Genomic DNA, 16999 nt, shown 5'->3' on the forward strand with positions numbered 1-16999 from the left:
TTTACACTCTTGTTTAACTGGGTGCTTATAATTGTTTCAATTTGAAAATAAATAAATACAAAATTAAGTGCAGAATTCAGACAGAGAAGGAGTGAGAGAAGCTGATAAGCTCTCTCAAAACTTGTTTAGAGATCAGATATTTCAAATACATACTTAAATATCATATTAATGATATTTACCCAGAAGTAAATAAGATTTACTTAGAAGCGGGAGTGTTAGTATTTCCATTTTAAGGATAAGGAACTGAGACTGAGAATTAACTAAATTGCTCAAGTGCACACAGCTAGTGAATAGCAGAGCCAGGATTTCAAAGATAGTTTGATTTCTAAACCCTTATTTTTTTACTCTATATCATTTTGCTTTCAAAATCCAAAATAGACTAATGAAACTATTCAGTAACCTTACAAAAATGAGCTAAGTTTTAACAACAGAGAAATGCCACTGTAACTTTTTAATTTAATTATGATAAAATCTACTTGCTTCAAACAAAATTTAGTATAAATACAAATTCAGTCACAGGAAAACGTTTCCCTTTAAGTACTAGTAAAATTATAATTAATTAATTTCTAATGAAAATATAACATAAATTGACTAGAAAATATGGGAAATAAATGGAATGATAGCTATATATATATATTTCTTTATCTTTTTTTCCCCAAAAGAGATAGGAAATTTATTTACTGGGTAAAAGAATAATTTCCCTGAAAACCACTCTTATGTCTCACTTAGAAACTTTTTATAAAGGCAAGTCATAAAACCAAAGCGGCACAGAGAGACCCAACCAGTGATATGCTGTAGACACTGATACAGTCTTACAAGAGCTAAAGTTTTAGGAACTTTGATAATCAATTATTAAAGACAGCTGTTAATTTTAAATTAAGTATATAAACTATAAAGGAAATAAAGGTAATATACATTCAAAATTCATTAATTCCTACTTAATTTAATATTTCCTATAAAAATATTGAGGTTACTCATCTATATGATGGAAATATATATTATGGTGTGCCGCTACGACTCTCGTCCCAACCCCATGTTTCATGACGTCACATTGGTAGTTTGAAATCAACCTTGGTGGGAGTATTTACACTATAGCTTAGCAAAGGCTAACAATTGGGGCTTCTTCTTTTACATAAAATCAATTTTTAAACAATTATGAACACATCACTAAATTCCACTCCCATTATTGGCATAAATGTATAAAGTTTGCTATTTATAGCCTTTTAGGAGGAAAAAAAAACCTCATGACTTTTGCAGTAAAAGATGACTATTAAAACATCTAGTGATGAGATTTGGCCAGTCATTCTCATGGTTGATCCTAGAAACTATTACCAACTATCATTTATCAAATGTACCCATCTAAGTTCCTTTAAAAGAAAAGAAATCAAAAAGAAAAAAGTAAAAGTCAAAATATTTCCTTCTTTCAGTAGGAATTGTGGTTCTAGATTCATAATCTCTTCTTTAGAAATTGTGTATGGGTCCATAGAATTGAGGGCCTATTATAAATGGATCTATTCTCTATCTTATACATGTTTATAGATCTTAAAAAAAGAAAATGTTTTTCTACTCATAAAGGTAATTTCTTTTCATATTTTCTGAAATACAATGATAGACAAAGACACCAATAATTGAAATGATTTTGAAACCCAGGAAACAATAATAATGGAAGCCAATTTAAATTGAATGATGAATCTTCAAAGACAGTGATCTATAAGATGTTGTAATGCATGGCTATCATATCTGCAAGGTATGTGGGGATGATTTCTAATCATCTATTTGTTAAAGATTTTGGATATTAAAATTTTTAAATATTTTTTATTGGAGTATAGTTGATTTACAATGTTGTGTTAGTTTCAGGTGTACAGCAAAGTGAATCAGCTATTGATATATATATATCCACTCTTTTTTATTTTTTTATTTTTCCCATATAGGTCATTACAGAGTATTGAGTACAGTTCCCTGTGCTATACAGTAAGTACTTATTAGTTATCTATTTTATATATAGTAGTATGTATATGTCAATCCCAATCTCCCAATTTATCCCTCCCCTTCCTGTTTCCCCCGGTAACCGTAAATTTGTTTTCTATAAACTTGCTAGAAAAATCAGTAAGTCATAAGTACATAAAGTAAATGGTTTTATTGATACACCTCAGGTTTCCACATTATTTTTAGAGAAAAAACTAAGTTTGACCAATGCAGGGACCTGGTTTCTCCTCCATAGAATCAGCTTGCAACTCCCTGCCCATAAGTCATTTGTTTTAAGAGGGCACTGTTACATATACTTATATATATTTTAAACCATCTTGGCCTTTTGCCCACACAAAAAGGAAGTTTCCAGTTAAAGTATTTGATTGCTCTCTGAGAACAATAATATGTATTGAGAGGCATAGTTAGAAGACACTGGATTAAGCTGATAGTATCTAAGGATAACTCCCTAGTCACTCAGTTATGTTTCTAGAAGTTGTTCCGCTGACTAGGGTTCACTGATCTTATTAAACAGAATTCTAACTTCTTTCTTTGTAAGACGACCTAAAGGGAGCAGAGCTGAAGCTTCTCAATTGGAAAAAGCACTTGTTCATGATTACCGGGCATGCCAGCTTAAGCACAATTAAATTTGTATTATGTATGCAAAACCAGCCCCAACCAGCTAGGCAGCTTGGTAGTCACCTGCATTATGTGATAGCAAGGAACACAAAATAATTCCTTCAAACAATTGTTACATACTTCAGCCTGTTGTTCTTAAAATTCGCACTGTTGGGGGCTTCCCTGGTGGTGCAGTGATTGAGAGTCTGCCTGCCGATGCAGGGGACACGGGTTCATGCCCCAGTCTGGGAGGATCCCACATGCCGCAGAGTGGCTGGGCCTGCGAGCCATGGCCGCCGAGCCTGCGCGTCCGGACCCTGTGCTCCGCAACAGGAGAGGCCACAACAGTGAGAGGCCCGCGTACCGCAAAAAAAAAAAAAAAATTCCCACTGTTTAAATTACTGCATTGGATGAACCATTGTCTCCAGAGGAAAGTCTTAAGAACCAAAGGAAAGCTTTAAATGCATATTTAAATAAAGAAAAAATGAAGACTGGAGAAAATAAGAATTCACCTTAAGAATCTGGAGGAAAAAGGACAAAAGATAAACACAAAGAAAACAGTAACAAGAAAATACAAATAGAAAAAGAAAAATTAATGGAAAGAAAGTTGGAAAGATACCATCACTAAACTATAAAAGCAAATGAAAACTGGAAAAATACTTGGAACTCATGTCATGATGGGCTTATTTGCAATTAGCAAAGTGCAAATTGAAACAAAATGTTGAGTTACCATTTTATATCTTTCACGTTGACAAAATTTTAAAATCCTGATAATAACACGTTTGGGTAAGGATGTGGGATAATATAAAAGTTCATATACCACTATATGAATTGTACAAACACAATGGAAGCAAGTTTTTGATCTAATAAAGTCAAAGATGCCCTTCTCAGCTACTCAACAATTCTTCCTCTAGTCAAGTTCCATAGCATTTTTTTGCATATGTGCACAAGGGGACATGTACAAGAATAATCCTTGTTTGATTGATTAAAAGAACAACAGGTGTGGAAATAAGTGTCTTTCAGTTTGAGAATGGACAAAGATAAAGTGTTAAACTTTTACAGTAAATCTTATATAGCAATTAATTAATTCACTAGAGCTATCAATATAAATATGTATCAATGTAAGTAAATCTCAAAGACATAATTTTAAGCAAAGTAAGTATGTATGGTCATTAAGTAAGTATGGAATGACATTTACAATAGGATTGTTATTTCCATAAAGTATAAAAACATGCAGATAAAGCATTATATGTTTAACATGATTAAAAAGTGCAAAATCATGAACAGAAAGGATACAAGACTTCAGGACTGTGACTACTTGTGGGGAGATAAGGACAGAAATGAGTTTCTGAAAGAGCATACAGGACCTTCTACTAAAAATATAACATTTTTTTAAGTTAATATGGTTAAATGGTAGATTTAACTAAATCTGATAATAGCTGCAGGACATTTGTTTTATTTTTTCTGTGGACATTTTGTGAGTTTTAAATAGGTCATAATAAAAAAATTTGACAGAATAATAAAATGCACTCTTTAGAGCATCTCCTAAAATCATTTTAATCAGCAATTACTCCTTACTACTTTGAAAAAAATTGGGATAACTTTAGTTGACTTTGTCATGAATTTCTACGTATTGTTAAATTCCTGTTTTTAAAACAAAATGTTTGATGTTATAACAGATCCTACTTTTGTCCTTAAAAGGACTTTAAGCAAGTTGCCTTTTCCTCCAAAGAAATATATTTATCAATTTTATTTGTACAGATCAAGAGCACACTTGAAAACACATATACATAACAGTCTTACATCTATGTAAACAAAACAGACATACATACACACATATGTACATACACATGCTCATACACATGTTCATTCACATATACACACATACTTCTAATTTCCCATAGTATGTGGTATTACTGTATTTGATTGTAATAAGATTGAATAACTGTCATGATTTTATTTTTTAATTGATATATACATATTTGAGTTTCTTCATATTTATGCTATAGAATCATGTTGTAAGACATAAGTACCATAAGGTATGTCTCTGGCATTACTGGAACATCTGCTTACAGGTAAAACACCATTGGCATCTTTCACAATTTTACCTTTGTTCGTGTAATTCATATTTAATCTGAAATCTCTTGGATTTGAATGAGTTTTGGAGGTCATCTGGACTGCCATTTTTCTGATAAGTGTTTTGTCTTCTGATATTACAGTTCAATTTATTTCTTTTTAAACATTTCTATAATCTATACTTACTACTCATTTTTAGCATTAACAAACAGTTCCTTTTTTTAGAGAGGAAGTAAATAAACTACCCACAATGATTAATGACCTTAGAAATTTGCATATGCTGCATTAAGAATCGGTTTTAATAATAATATTCTCATGATAACATTCCATTTATGTTTCATACAAAATATGGCAGTAGTTCAATTTCTGTATGTAAACACAGTTTGAAATTTAGCAGAAAATTAAAGTATTAAGAAATGAGCTTTACTCCTTTTGTAAAATGGCCATCTAATAAGACCGATTTGTGGAACTGATATTGTGTTTAGTGATTAAGTTTTAGTGTTGCCTGAAGTGTTTCTCTTATGGCGAATGACAGAGAAAATAATTATAATGGGCTGTGTCTCTGACAGAGTCTATAATCACTGAAATGGCAGCACATGATTAAATTTATGTTTAGATTGTGGAAATCATTGCTTCTTCAGAAGAGGACAAGTGTATTGGTCTTCAAGAGTGAAATAAGGCAAGATGAAAGGAATAATTAAATCTGGTGGTATTGGTGTTCCCATCAATAGAACTTCAGTTATACAAATTACATCTTTCCTCACCTTGCCCCTCCTTCCTCTCTTCCTTAGGTTTTAAATTCAAGTCCCCCTGAGCAAAGTTGTGAAAAGGATTTTGTTTTCTTTTGCCTCGCCAAATCAGCCTCTTTCAACAGAGAAACACTCTAGTCTGGTCCCTGAATAAGGTAATCTTGTAATCCCTGTTTCGGATGGAAATGTATACAGTGCTTAAACCTATTACAGTCTTTGAGCATACATCCTCTTTGGCCCTAAAAAGCCTGTGAGTAATCTAGGTGTTTGGGAAGGTAAACAATGAACTCATTTAGGCCAGAAAATACAATTTAATGCCAAGGCAGTCACTGAGGTACTATAGGGTAGGGGGAAACAACTGGGGCTATGATCCTTCAAGATGAAAAAAAGAAATCCTTATGGCTTCAAGCCAAACCTTATTTGGGATGAAAAACTCAGCATCTCTTTCCAGCAACTCTCATCTATTGGATTTCACCTAAAATGTCTGGGAGTGACTTAGAATATATAAGGAATTCTAAGAGGTGAGTACTTTTTTTCCTAGGATTCCTTTTGATTGGAAAAAAATGACTAAATTTAAAGGGAATCAGGAGTTACAGAGCCAGAAGAGAGGTCAGCAGGCAGCAGCTTTACTTCTACATTTGAAATTAACCCCTTGACTGGAACCAAGATGGCGGAGTAGAAGGACGTGCTCTCACTCCCTCATGTGAGAACACCAGAATCACAACTAGCTGCTGGACAATCATCGACAGGAAGACACTGGAACTAACCAAAAAAGATACCCCACATCCAAAGACAAAGGAGAAGCCACAATGAGACGGTAGGAGGGGTGCAGGCACAGCAAAATCAAATCCCATAACTGCTGGGTGGGTGACTCACAGACTGGAGAACACTTATACCACAGAAGTCCACCCACTGGAGTGAAGGTTCTGAGCCCAACGTCAGGCTTCCCAACCTGGGGGTCTGGAAACGGGAGGAGGAATTCCTAGAGAAGCAGACTTTGAAGGCTAGTGGGATTTGATTGCAGGACTTTGACAGGAGTGGGGGAAACAGAGACTCCACTCTTGGAGGGCACACACAAAGTAGTGTGTGCATCAGGACCCAGGGGAAGGAGCAGCGACCCCAGGGGAGACTGAACCAGACCTACCTGCTAGTGTTGGAGGGTCTCCTGCAGAGTTGGGTGGTGGCTGTGGCTCACCATGGGGACAAGGACACTGGCAGCAGAAGTTCTGGGAAGTACTCCTTGGCGTGAGCCCTCCCAGAGTCTGTCATTAGCCCCACCGAAGAGCCCAGTAGTCTCCAGTGTTGGCTTGCCTCAGGCCAAACAAACAGGGAGGGAACCCAGCACCATGCATCAGCAGTCAAGCGGATTAAAGTTTTACTTTAACCTGATATGTTTTGCTCTATTACAAAGCTTATCATACTTTTCTGAAATGTAATAGTAAGAAGGTCTAGTAGTGGTCATTTGTCACCTGCATCTAAGCTCTCTTTCAGTGTTTAGGAAATGCTTCATCTTATAAGACTTGGTGGAATAAGAGCTCATTTCTCTGTCATGCAGTAGACCAGCTGTGCCCGCAGTGTCTTTGGAAGATTTGGATATGCCTGGATCAATTCTCCCTCAAAAGAGAATCTCAGGGAAGTTCTGCAGGTTAGGGGAATGAAGCCACACATATTTGGGAAAGTGGTTAGACTCTTGTATAGTCAGCTTTTATTTTTGTAACTAAAAATCTGACCATGGATTAATTGGTGACCATATGAGCTGAGCAATTCATTGTAAACTGGGTTTTATCTAATACACTAGCCCATAAAATTAGGCAGACCCTTAATCACTCTATCATCAGGTGGAAGTGCACATAAAAGTTCTAGCTTTAAGCAAGTCCTGAAAGCACAGCTATTTTACATGAACATGAAACTTTCACTCCAGTGCAGCTAATCCTACAACAGAGCCAAACTTCCTTCAACCCCTACCTATGAGTCAGTTCCTAGACTAGTTGATTGAGAAGGAAAACACTTGAGCTTCATTTACAGATGGTCTCACAGCTTAGGTTCTCCAGAAATAACTAGATGGAGTTTGTAATGCAGACCATTTATTAAGAATCAACACCTAAGAAAGGGAGGAAAAGCAGGATTGAGCAGAGGAAGAAGTCAAATGGTGATGGAGGAATAACAAAACTTGGTCAGCCCCATGGGGAACTCTACAGCATAGTGAACAGCATTGCACTGCATTAGGCTAATGGCCAGGACTCTATACTTCCATCTCAATCAGTCACTGGGTATGTGCTGCCCTGGGAAAGTTATGCCCTCAGGGAGGGTGGCTTTTGCAACTGAGGCGAACCCTCAAGGAGCCAACATCTGGGGCCTATCTGGTGATGGATGAGGCAACTAGTCTTTCCTTACAAGATTAAAATAATCCTCCTTGTAAGGCTGAACTTTAAGTGGTATATCTGATTGTTCACTTTTCCTTGAAGGAAATATGACCTTGTAAAGAAGACTCTTCATACTGGGATAACAAAATTGGAAGATTGTTGTCAAGGAGCTTTGATGAAGCATGGGTGGACATTTGGGGATTGGCTCAAAATGGAAGAACTTTGGTTCCAATGCAAATGTTAATAAAAAGGCCTCGTTGATGGGGAAGGCTTTCAATAATCGGGTGGACAAAATGACTCTCTTTGTGAATGTTGGTCAGCCTCTTCCCACAGTCACTCCAGCCTCTGCTCAATAGGCTGAAAAACAAAGTGTCCTTGGTGTCAAGAATAAAGTCATTCAGGAGCTCATTATGGACCACACCTCCCCAAGGCTGGCCTATTTACTTCCAATGAGGAGTGAGCAATATGTTAGCAGCAGGAACCAATGTTGGGTGACCAACTCTTCCCCATCCTACTATGCGATAATATCTCAGGGGAGCCAGCCAACCAGATGAAGTCCAATTATGCTGGATCCTTACCATCATGGAAGGAATGTCAGTTGGATATTGGTGATAGGTTTGCTTTCCCTGCTCATATCAGAATTACGATCTGAGGAATCAAAGAATACTTTATTAAACATTACAGTGCTCCCAACTAATGAATAGTCACTTTATAGAAAAGAGGCAAAGGCGATGGACTTAGGACTGCATTCACTAAAAGCAGTTGGACATGTAAAATTATGGTATGGCCTATTAAAGACTCAGGCACTGCTGCGGAAGCAAATTCTCTGAATTGTATCTCAATATATAACGCTATTTCTTCCATCACCAGAATATATGGGTCTTGGAAACAAAGGTTAAAAGTGGGAGAGTCTTCTGTTAGTGTTAGACCTAGTCATCTAATGATCCACTTGAAAATTTTTGCTTTCCTTGCCCTGAAGCTTTGGTTTAGAGTTCTCAATCCCTAATGAAGGAATGTTTCCATCAGCACATGGAGCGCTTATCTTGGCTATCAGTAGGTTTGCTGCTGCAAAATGGGAAAGGGGGGAGAATGGACAGGAACTGTAGAATTCCACATAATTATTTTTCCAGTGGCAAAATTTAATGCAGTTCTGTACAAGAGTACCACAAAGCACTCAGATCCTTCAGTGATAACAGCTTAGTCAGAGAACCCTACCCAAGAGAGGTGGTGGCTGATAGCAAACGCCACGCAGAAATATTAATAAAGAGGGAAATCACACAAATTATTGCCTCCAAACCAACTTCAGAGATGACAACTATGGCTCTTACCCATATTTCTTTATTTGTTCTGTGTTGTATGTAACTATAAATTTGAACTTATTTTCTTCTTTCCTCTTCCTCTCCCCACTATCTTGTATAGATGTGCTAGTCAGCGGTGAACCTTCCAGTCTAGTCCATACATTATAGATAGACTCGTGACAGAACTAAGGGAGAATGGGACATCACACAGTCACACATGACTTGTTGCTGGCACCAAAAATTGTGAATTTTACTCCTCTTGGGAAGAGGGTAAGAGTGTGTATGGCTGTATGAGATTTTTTGCATCATGTTAATGAAAGCACTTTCTAAAGTTTGTGTTTCTACTATAGCATATCTGTATGTTCCTAGAAACCTCACGTTCTGAAAAATCTTTTACAAATAGTTACAGGGCTTATCAGAAAAAATAGATTGGAGCAAGCATGTAAAATCTGTGCAATTTTGTAACCAGAGCAATAACAAGTACAACAGCTATTCTAGCCCCAGTTTTTTTTAAGATGTTGTAATTCCTAGTAAATACCACAGAATATCTTGGACTTTATTTTTTTTAATGGATTGTATGTAAGAAGAGGGTTGAGGCTGCTAATATCTGGAGACAAGAGCAAATGTACAAAGATTGGGCAGAAATCACACAATGAGCACTTGTTGAACAGAGTGCATGCCCAGAATAAACAGGAGGGAGCATGTGAATGGGCACCATGTACAGTTCGGTGCTCCTCCACAGCCTACTGTGTTCAGCTGTGTAAACAGTCGCTAGTTATCAGCTGATGACACAAAACATTTGTTCTCTGAGAAAAATCATAAGCAACTTCTGTGTTACGTTGACATCATTCTCTTCTCAGTAAATCCTGTAAGCTCATTTCTTTATAAACATTCCAGAGCAGGCTGTGTAAATAAGGAAAGAAAAGCACAAGTTGATTTTGAGTAACCAAAATCGGGGGCTGTAATGGACATCACTGTGGTTGTCCTGCGTGCCAATATCATTCTTAAATTTGGAAAATTCCACTACAGAAGCTGAACATGTCAGATACTCACTTTGCTGACTTCTCTTTTTCATAGGCCCAGGCACACAACCTACGCTCACCAGTTAACAGACCCACAGGACCTTTTAAACCAAGACTAATAATGCAAAGAAAGAAGCAGAGACTGAGAGGAACTCTTTCAGGTGATTATGACAGCAGTTGAAGCAATGTCAGGTCACCTAGGGCAGGCAGCAGGAGTAGAGGTGAAAGTGACAGCCTGTAGTGCCTGGTACCAGATGTGTTTCCAGGGCAAGCTGCAGGGTCTAGTGTTTGTGCCTGCAGCACAGACGCCCTTGCTGCTTCTATAGTGGTGTCATTTTGGACATTGTTTCTGGCGTCTATTGACTTGAATCGGATTCTCTTTCTTTCTGGATGATTCTTTGAACTACTTTGTGTCCTTTAATGAAATTATTTCCCTGCTTAACTCAGAGAGCAAAGCTTTTGTAGCTTGCAACTGAGAGGAGCCCTGACTGTCACAGCCGACTAGACTGTGAACAGCTTGAGAGGAAGGACTGTGCCTCTTATCACTGAATCCAGAGTGTGTAACTTTGGGCCTGGAAGGCAGGAAGTGCTCAATAAATGCTTGGTGTATGAATAAATGAAGAGATGATGTGAGTGTGAGAAATAGATTTGCCCTAAAAGCAATGAGATCCAAGTAATTAAAATAACTAATATATTAAAACTGGAATAGCATTAAGATACTAATATGATCTTAATTATTACAATAAACGCTTTTTCTAATATTTCTACATAATAGTAATCCCTTGCACAAATGACAGGGATTACTGCCATTTTATCTTAGATAACATTTCATATTAGCTCTGTAGTAAGAAAAGAAAACTTGGTATCTTTTTGTTTTTCCTGCCTGATGCTAAGATGTTTATCATAGTTACCTTCACTATGCTCTCAGCTTCCCAGCATTCCCTTGGGAATTTTTCTAACTATTCAGACTATAAACCCCATCAAATAAAGAACAGTGATTCACTCTGAATTGTACAGTGTTCTGTGCAAACTAAAATCTAAATATCCTTAATACTTCAGCCTTACATCTGATATTTTCAGAAAGGTAAAACAACTTTAAAAAGTAAGGGAATTCATAATAATTACAGAAGAAGAAGGAAGTAAAGAAATTATAGGTTATTGAGAGTTGATATTTACATGCAAGATTTCCTTGTCTTTTAAGTTTAATGCCTGATTAAGCAAATTATTATTATTATTATTTTTTGGTACGCAGGCCTCTCACTGTTGTGGCCTCTCCCGTTGTGGAGCACAGGCTCCGGACACGCAGGCTCAGCGGCCATGGCTCACAGGCCCAGCCGCTCAGCGGCATGTGGGATCTTCCCAGACCGGGACACGAACCCGTGACCCCTGCATCGGCAGGCGGACTCTCAACCACTGCACCACCAGGGAAGCCCTGATTAAGCAAATTTAATTCAAGATATCTAATGGCTCCAGCAGCCCTTCCTCAGTATTCCAACCAGAAGAGTTTGGACAAGCTTTAAAAAGCCAGCCTTTCAGATCTCTAGACCAGAAAAGGTCAAGGTAAGAAGACAGAGTTAGAAAGAACTGTGAATGGAGTCTGGCTATAAAGATATATGCTGACCTGCTCTTTTGCATTAGCCAACAGCAGATGCCCAGATGCTCCTTGATTAGCTCTTTGTTTCACAAAAAGGAAGTTGTTGTTACTGTTTTAATCTTGACAGCAGACAAAAGGGGAGATCATATATATTAGCAACATACTTTTCTCCAAGATTTCTTCTTTTCCCTCAGAAATGGTACAGTGATATAAAGGAGGAGATACATGTATAAATACAATGCATTCATTTTGAATTTGGATTCAAAAAAATCAACGGACGTCACTTTGTTCCTACCAGCCTAGGCTGAAAGGTGCTTTAGTTAAGCAATTTCCCAGGGCTCCCTCTACATGTAAATGTCTTAGATTGCTATCCATCTATGAAAAAATAGAAAAATAAAAGAAGTAAAAGGAGTCTCCTCACATGGCCGACAGTCAATTTTCTACTGCACTTTTCATTTTAAAAAGGTTTTATTGAGCCAGTTTCTAGTGCATTAACTTGGGAGACCTATTACATTTGAACAGGTTCCATGCTGGCAAACTGCATTTTGGAGTCACCAAGGATCCCTTGACGCTTTACCATCGGCTGACTAAATTAGTCTCCATTCCTATGGTTTTACACTTGGATTGACAGATGCACTACCTCATACTCTTGAAATACAGGAGTTGTTGTAGACTCTGAGAAATAGCATAGGGTTCATATTGGGAGTGAATTGGGCCCCAGGCTGCACTTAAGCAGATACTCATATGGTAAGGATCTTCCCTGGACTTTGGTAGGTTCCTCAGATATAAAGGAATCTCAAGGAGGTAAATTGGTTTGAAATTCTTCCTAGAGATACAACATTACTTGGGGGAAAAAGTGTTTCCTTTCTGTGTGCCAGGAAGTAGGCTAAGCACCAAGGAACACTTAAAAGAAGCACAGGTTCACTGTGAATGGCAGACAAAATAACTCACAGAGAATTTTAGAAAACACACCAGTCTGGCTGGAGCAGGTTCTACTAGAACCTGTCATTGTTCCATCCAGATCCCCTAGAATACCCATCGTTCTGTGCATCCAAACCCCAGGTTCTGTGTGCTTTGCATTTAATGGTTTCTACCTGAAACTGTCTTCAGAGGATTGGCCATGGGCCACTGGAGTGGCTTTGCCTGCTGGTGCAGAAAATCAAAAGTGCCTAGTAGTTTTGCACCATCCACACCTCCCTCCTGGGAAGAGCCAACAGCCAATGATTGATTGGTGTGGGAGAATGAAAGTCCACCTCCCTTGCATGGAGGCAGCACAAACTTGAGGTAAAATTAGCACTCCAGAGCTCCCCATAGGATTGAGCTAGGGCTTGAACCCTTGTTTGGCTTTTCCTCTCCCCTGTCCTTCTTCTCCCACTCTCTTGCTAGTTTTTCCTGAGTATACTTCTTGATAAATTACTTGCTCAGGAATCCTTGTCACAGGGCTTGCTTCTGAAGAATCTGACCTAATACACCTTATTGAGGAGTCAGGACTTGCTTTTGCCTGAAGGGGAGATAGTATTGGATTTGGAAGTGAAGAGGGAGAAGCATTCTATCCCTAAGAATGCAGAATGAACACAAGAAAAAGACCAGGGTGGAGTTTGGAATTGGCATGATATATTGGAGTGCAATGAAGAGAAAATTATGGCTGGATTAAAAAGTTATATAAGGGAAGATGGAGAAATGTTCCTTCACCTCAATTCATTTTTCACTACCTGCAAGAATACACTTTTTAAAAACAAAATTTCCCTTCCTAATACTCATGATTTGATTTGTTTTTTTCTTCCCAGAAAACCTGGGAGATAAAATCACAAGTACTCATCTCAGGTTTAAATATGTGCAAAATTAATTATATTAGGAGACTGAGAGGAAAGAATTTCTCCCTGGCCCTTACTGTAGTGTGGACAAGAGATTGTTCTACAGACAAGGGGACATAAGCAAATTAAAACTCTCTAGATTTTTGTTATGCACATACCTGATACTGAATGCTAAAAAGAAAATCAATGTTAATTTTTTAAAAATTAAAACCCATAATTGTTGTTTAATCCTTAGCATGGCATGCAAGGGCTTTCACAGTCTGGCCCCATGCTGCATTTCAAGCCTTCTCTTCTGCTGTTTTCCTTCATTCATGTAATTGCTTGGCCCTTCACTGAGCTCCTTGCCATTATTTGAACACACTATACTATTTCACATTCTCATGCTTTGCTCTGCTGCTCCTTGAGATGCCCTTCTACCTCTTCTCTGCCTGATAAACTATTGTTCATATTTCAATACCTAGCTCAAATTTCACATTCTCTGTTACCTTATCCTGCCTTTTCAGGCAGTTTATCATTTTTGTGTCTGTGTTGACCATACTTGGAATATACCTTCACTATAGCACTTAGAATATTACCTTTAAATGCAAACAAGTCTATAGGATCCTGGAGAAATGTGTTTATTCCGTTTTTGTTTCTTCTTCCCATTGTAGTGACTGGCACACTCCTAGCTCTCCATAATTGTCTGCAGACTTTGAAATGAATTGAATAAATTTGAGTGGATAAGGTAGAACCAAATTGTAAGACCTCTTGGATGGTAACCTAACTTGAATTGTAGCCTAAATATAGGGTGGAACATTTAGAATTCTTTGATTAAGAAATTATTTGATTACATTTTTTGGTTTAATGAAAAAATGTGTGAGATAATAAAACCATCACTATTTGCTCCATGCCTGCAGCCTCTAGATCCTGCTGTGTGTTTCCAGCAGCCAGGAAGAGAGGATACCCAAACTGGTCAACACAATTGTGACTAGTTTAAGCGTTTCTTATTTCATATATTCAACAACAGAATTGAGAATATAAGAGGCTTCCTAAAAGTATGGTGGTTAAGAACAAGGAGTTTAAATCTGAGAGATTTAGATGGAAATACTGACATCGGCAGTTACAACTGTATAACACTTTGGGCAAGTTATTTTTCATTAGTGAAATAAGGATAAAGCACTGACCTCATACAGTTGTAAAGAATAGTACTGTTAGATAATGTCAGTATTATTGAGGCTTTCTCTAACAATTATTTCTCCTTTTTTTCAGGAAGGATTTTCCCAGGATGCCCCATTGAAAACGTACTAGCATTGTTATTCCTCTAGGAGATGGGAATTCCAGATTGAGGGACCAGCCATATGGAGGCATAAAAGCACGTGGTATGTTCACACAGTGAGTCTCATGACTCACTTTTCTGCTCCTACCCTTACATCCCTTCACATAGACTGAAGCAGTAGCTAACCTACGTCTGAATGCCTCAGCCCTCAATGTCTCCTGGAAATATTATGGGCTTTCTGGGCCTGACTTAGCTATCAGAATAGCCTCAAATCACTGACTGGTTTTCAACTCCTCCTCTACTCAGCTGCAGAGACCTGGCGGTAAGTTCTGATTGCCCTAGGCAGCAACAACATACCGGGTCCTTTTGTGACCTATGTAACATCTAGGCATTTGTAATCACCATAGGATCATATGTATTTCTTTTCAAAAGACTGTACTCTTAGGACATGGAATCTCATCTCTTCTATTTTTAATTTTTATTATCTACAGAGATGAATATTACACAGCATAGCCAGGAATTTTTAAATGTGAGGAAATCTCTTGATTCAACCATTCTGATCAAGTGACTAACAGGGGCCCCAGGTTTTCCCAGAAGGCTTATCTATTTCTCAGAGTCTCTCACATTAGGAAAGAAGCTTTAGCACAGCCTAAACTTTTATGTTCCTCTCTTCTTCTTTTCATGTACTTTCCATCAATTTAAGGCCAAGGCTCTTGGCTGTTGAGAAAACAAAAAGTATTATTCTGGTTCCCAAGGCTCTCCTTTATTTTATGTAAAAATTGTTTTCTGTTAAGGCCCAGCCACACACTAGAGTGTTTTCACCTACTTCTGGTCATAGAATTCACCTGTGACCATGGAGCTCCAAATCCTCAATTGCTTCACCTCTTCTTCAGCAAGCCCATCCTGCACCACAGGGCCTGCACTCATCATTGCTGCAAAGGCCAGCTCTACCTCCTAGACTCCCCATCTGGGATTTCCAACTTCTCCTTGAGCAACATGGACAGTGACCCGCCCTCCTCAGTAAATCACTCCTCTGGATACTCATTTCCTAATATTTTCTCTCTCTCTCTCTCTCTCCCTCTCCCTCTCCCTCTCTCCCTCCCCCCCACCTCTCTCTCTTCCCACCGCCTCCCCACACACACGCATATAAACACAAATATCAAACACGTGAGAATGATCCCTCCACCGAGAGCATGTTTTTCCCATTCTGTCACGACCATAGAGCAAGATTCACAATGTTTTTTTATTTACACACACAAAGACTCTATACTTGGATTGATGAGAAACGCAAATTTAAAATCCATAGGGTTTATGGGATATATATGGAATAGTTGTATTATAACACATTTGCAACATTTCAGCCACAAATTAATCATTAGGTATTTCTATATTTATCCACAAGTTCCCTCACCTGCCACTCACTACCACTACTTAATCTGTCTCCTTATGAGAGCTTCCAAAGCTCCCCTGACCACACTCCTTTGCACCTTTCTTCCTTCCTGGCCTCGCTACAGCACTTACCATTTCTTCCTCATGTATTTCCCTCCTCCAAACATGCATTCCCAAGCCCTCTTTTAATAAAATTTTTAAGTTTGCAAAAGATCCTCCAGTTACTAGGATGCACCTGCCTTAGAAAACAGATAAGAAACTATAAATGGTACATTTTTTGTATTGAAATTATTTTTTTCCTGTCACACAAAGGCAGATGACTGAGATTTTAGTACACATGCAGATAAACTAATGAGTAAAGTATCCAGAGGTTCAGGGAGTTGCCAACAAGTGACTGAGGTGGGTTTTTTTCCCCAATTTCTCCAACTTTCTCCAAATTTCCCCAATTGATTTGGTCATTTCCATCTAGAATTAGCTTTATAACATTGAATGTCAAATTGCCTGAAACTGAATTTACCCTCTTCACCCAATTTGCTCTGCTAATCAGTTCCCATTTACAACATTTCCGTTTTCCTTGGTCATTCAAGCTTGGAAGCGGAAAACAATCTTCGGCTCATCTCTATTTTTTATTTTCTATACCCAATCTATCACAGGTTAATTCTTCCTAAATGTCTCTCAATATGAAATCCTTTCCATTTTCAGTATACTGGGCTATTTAAAACCCTCAACACCTTCTACCTGAGAATTATAAACCCTACTAACATGTCTACCACCCTCCAGTTCCAGTTCTTCCTGCCCATTGCTGACAGATGAATCTTCTGAAAAGATCACTTTCTTGATGTCATTTCTCTGTTCA

The sequence above is a fragment of the Phocoena sinus genome, chromosome 2 (assembly GCF_008692025.1).
Source record: "Phocoena sinus isolate mPhoSin1 chromosome 2, mPhoSin1.pri, whole genome shotgun sequence".
NCBI classification, from domain to species: domain Eukaryota; kingdom Metazoa; phylum Chordata; class Mammalia; order Artiodactyla; family Phocoenidae; genus Phocoena; species Phocoena sinus.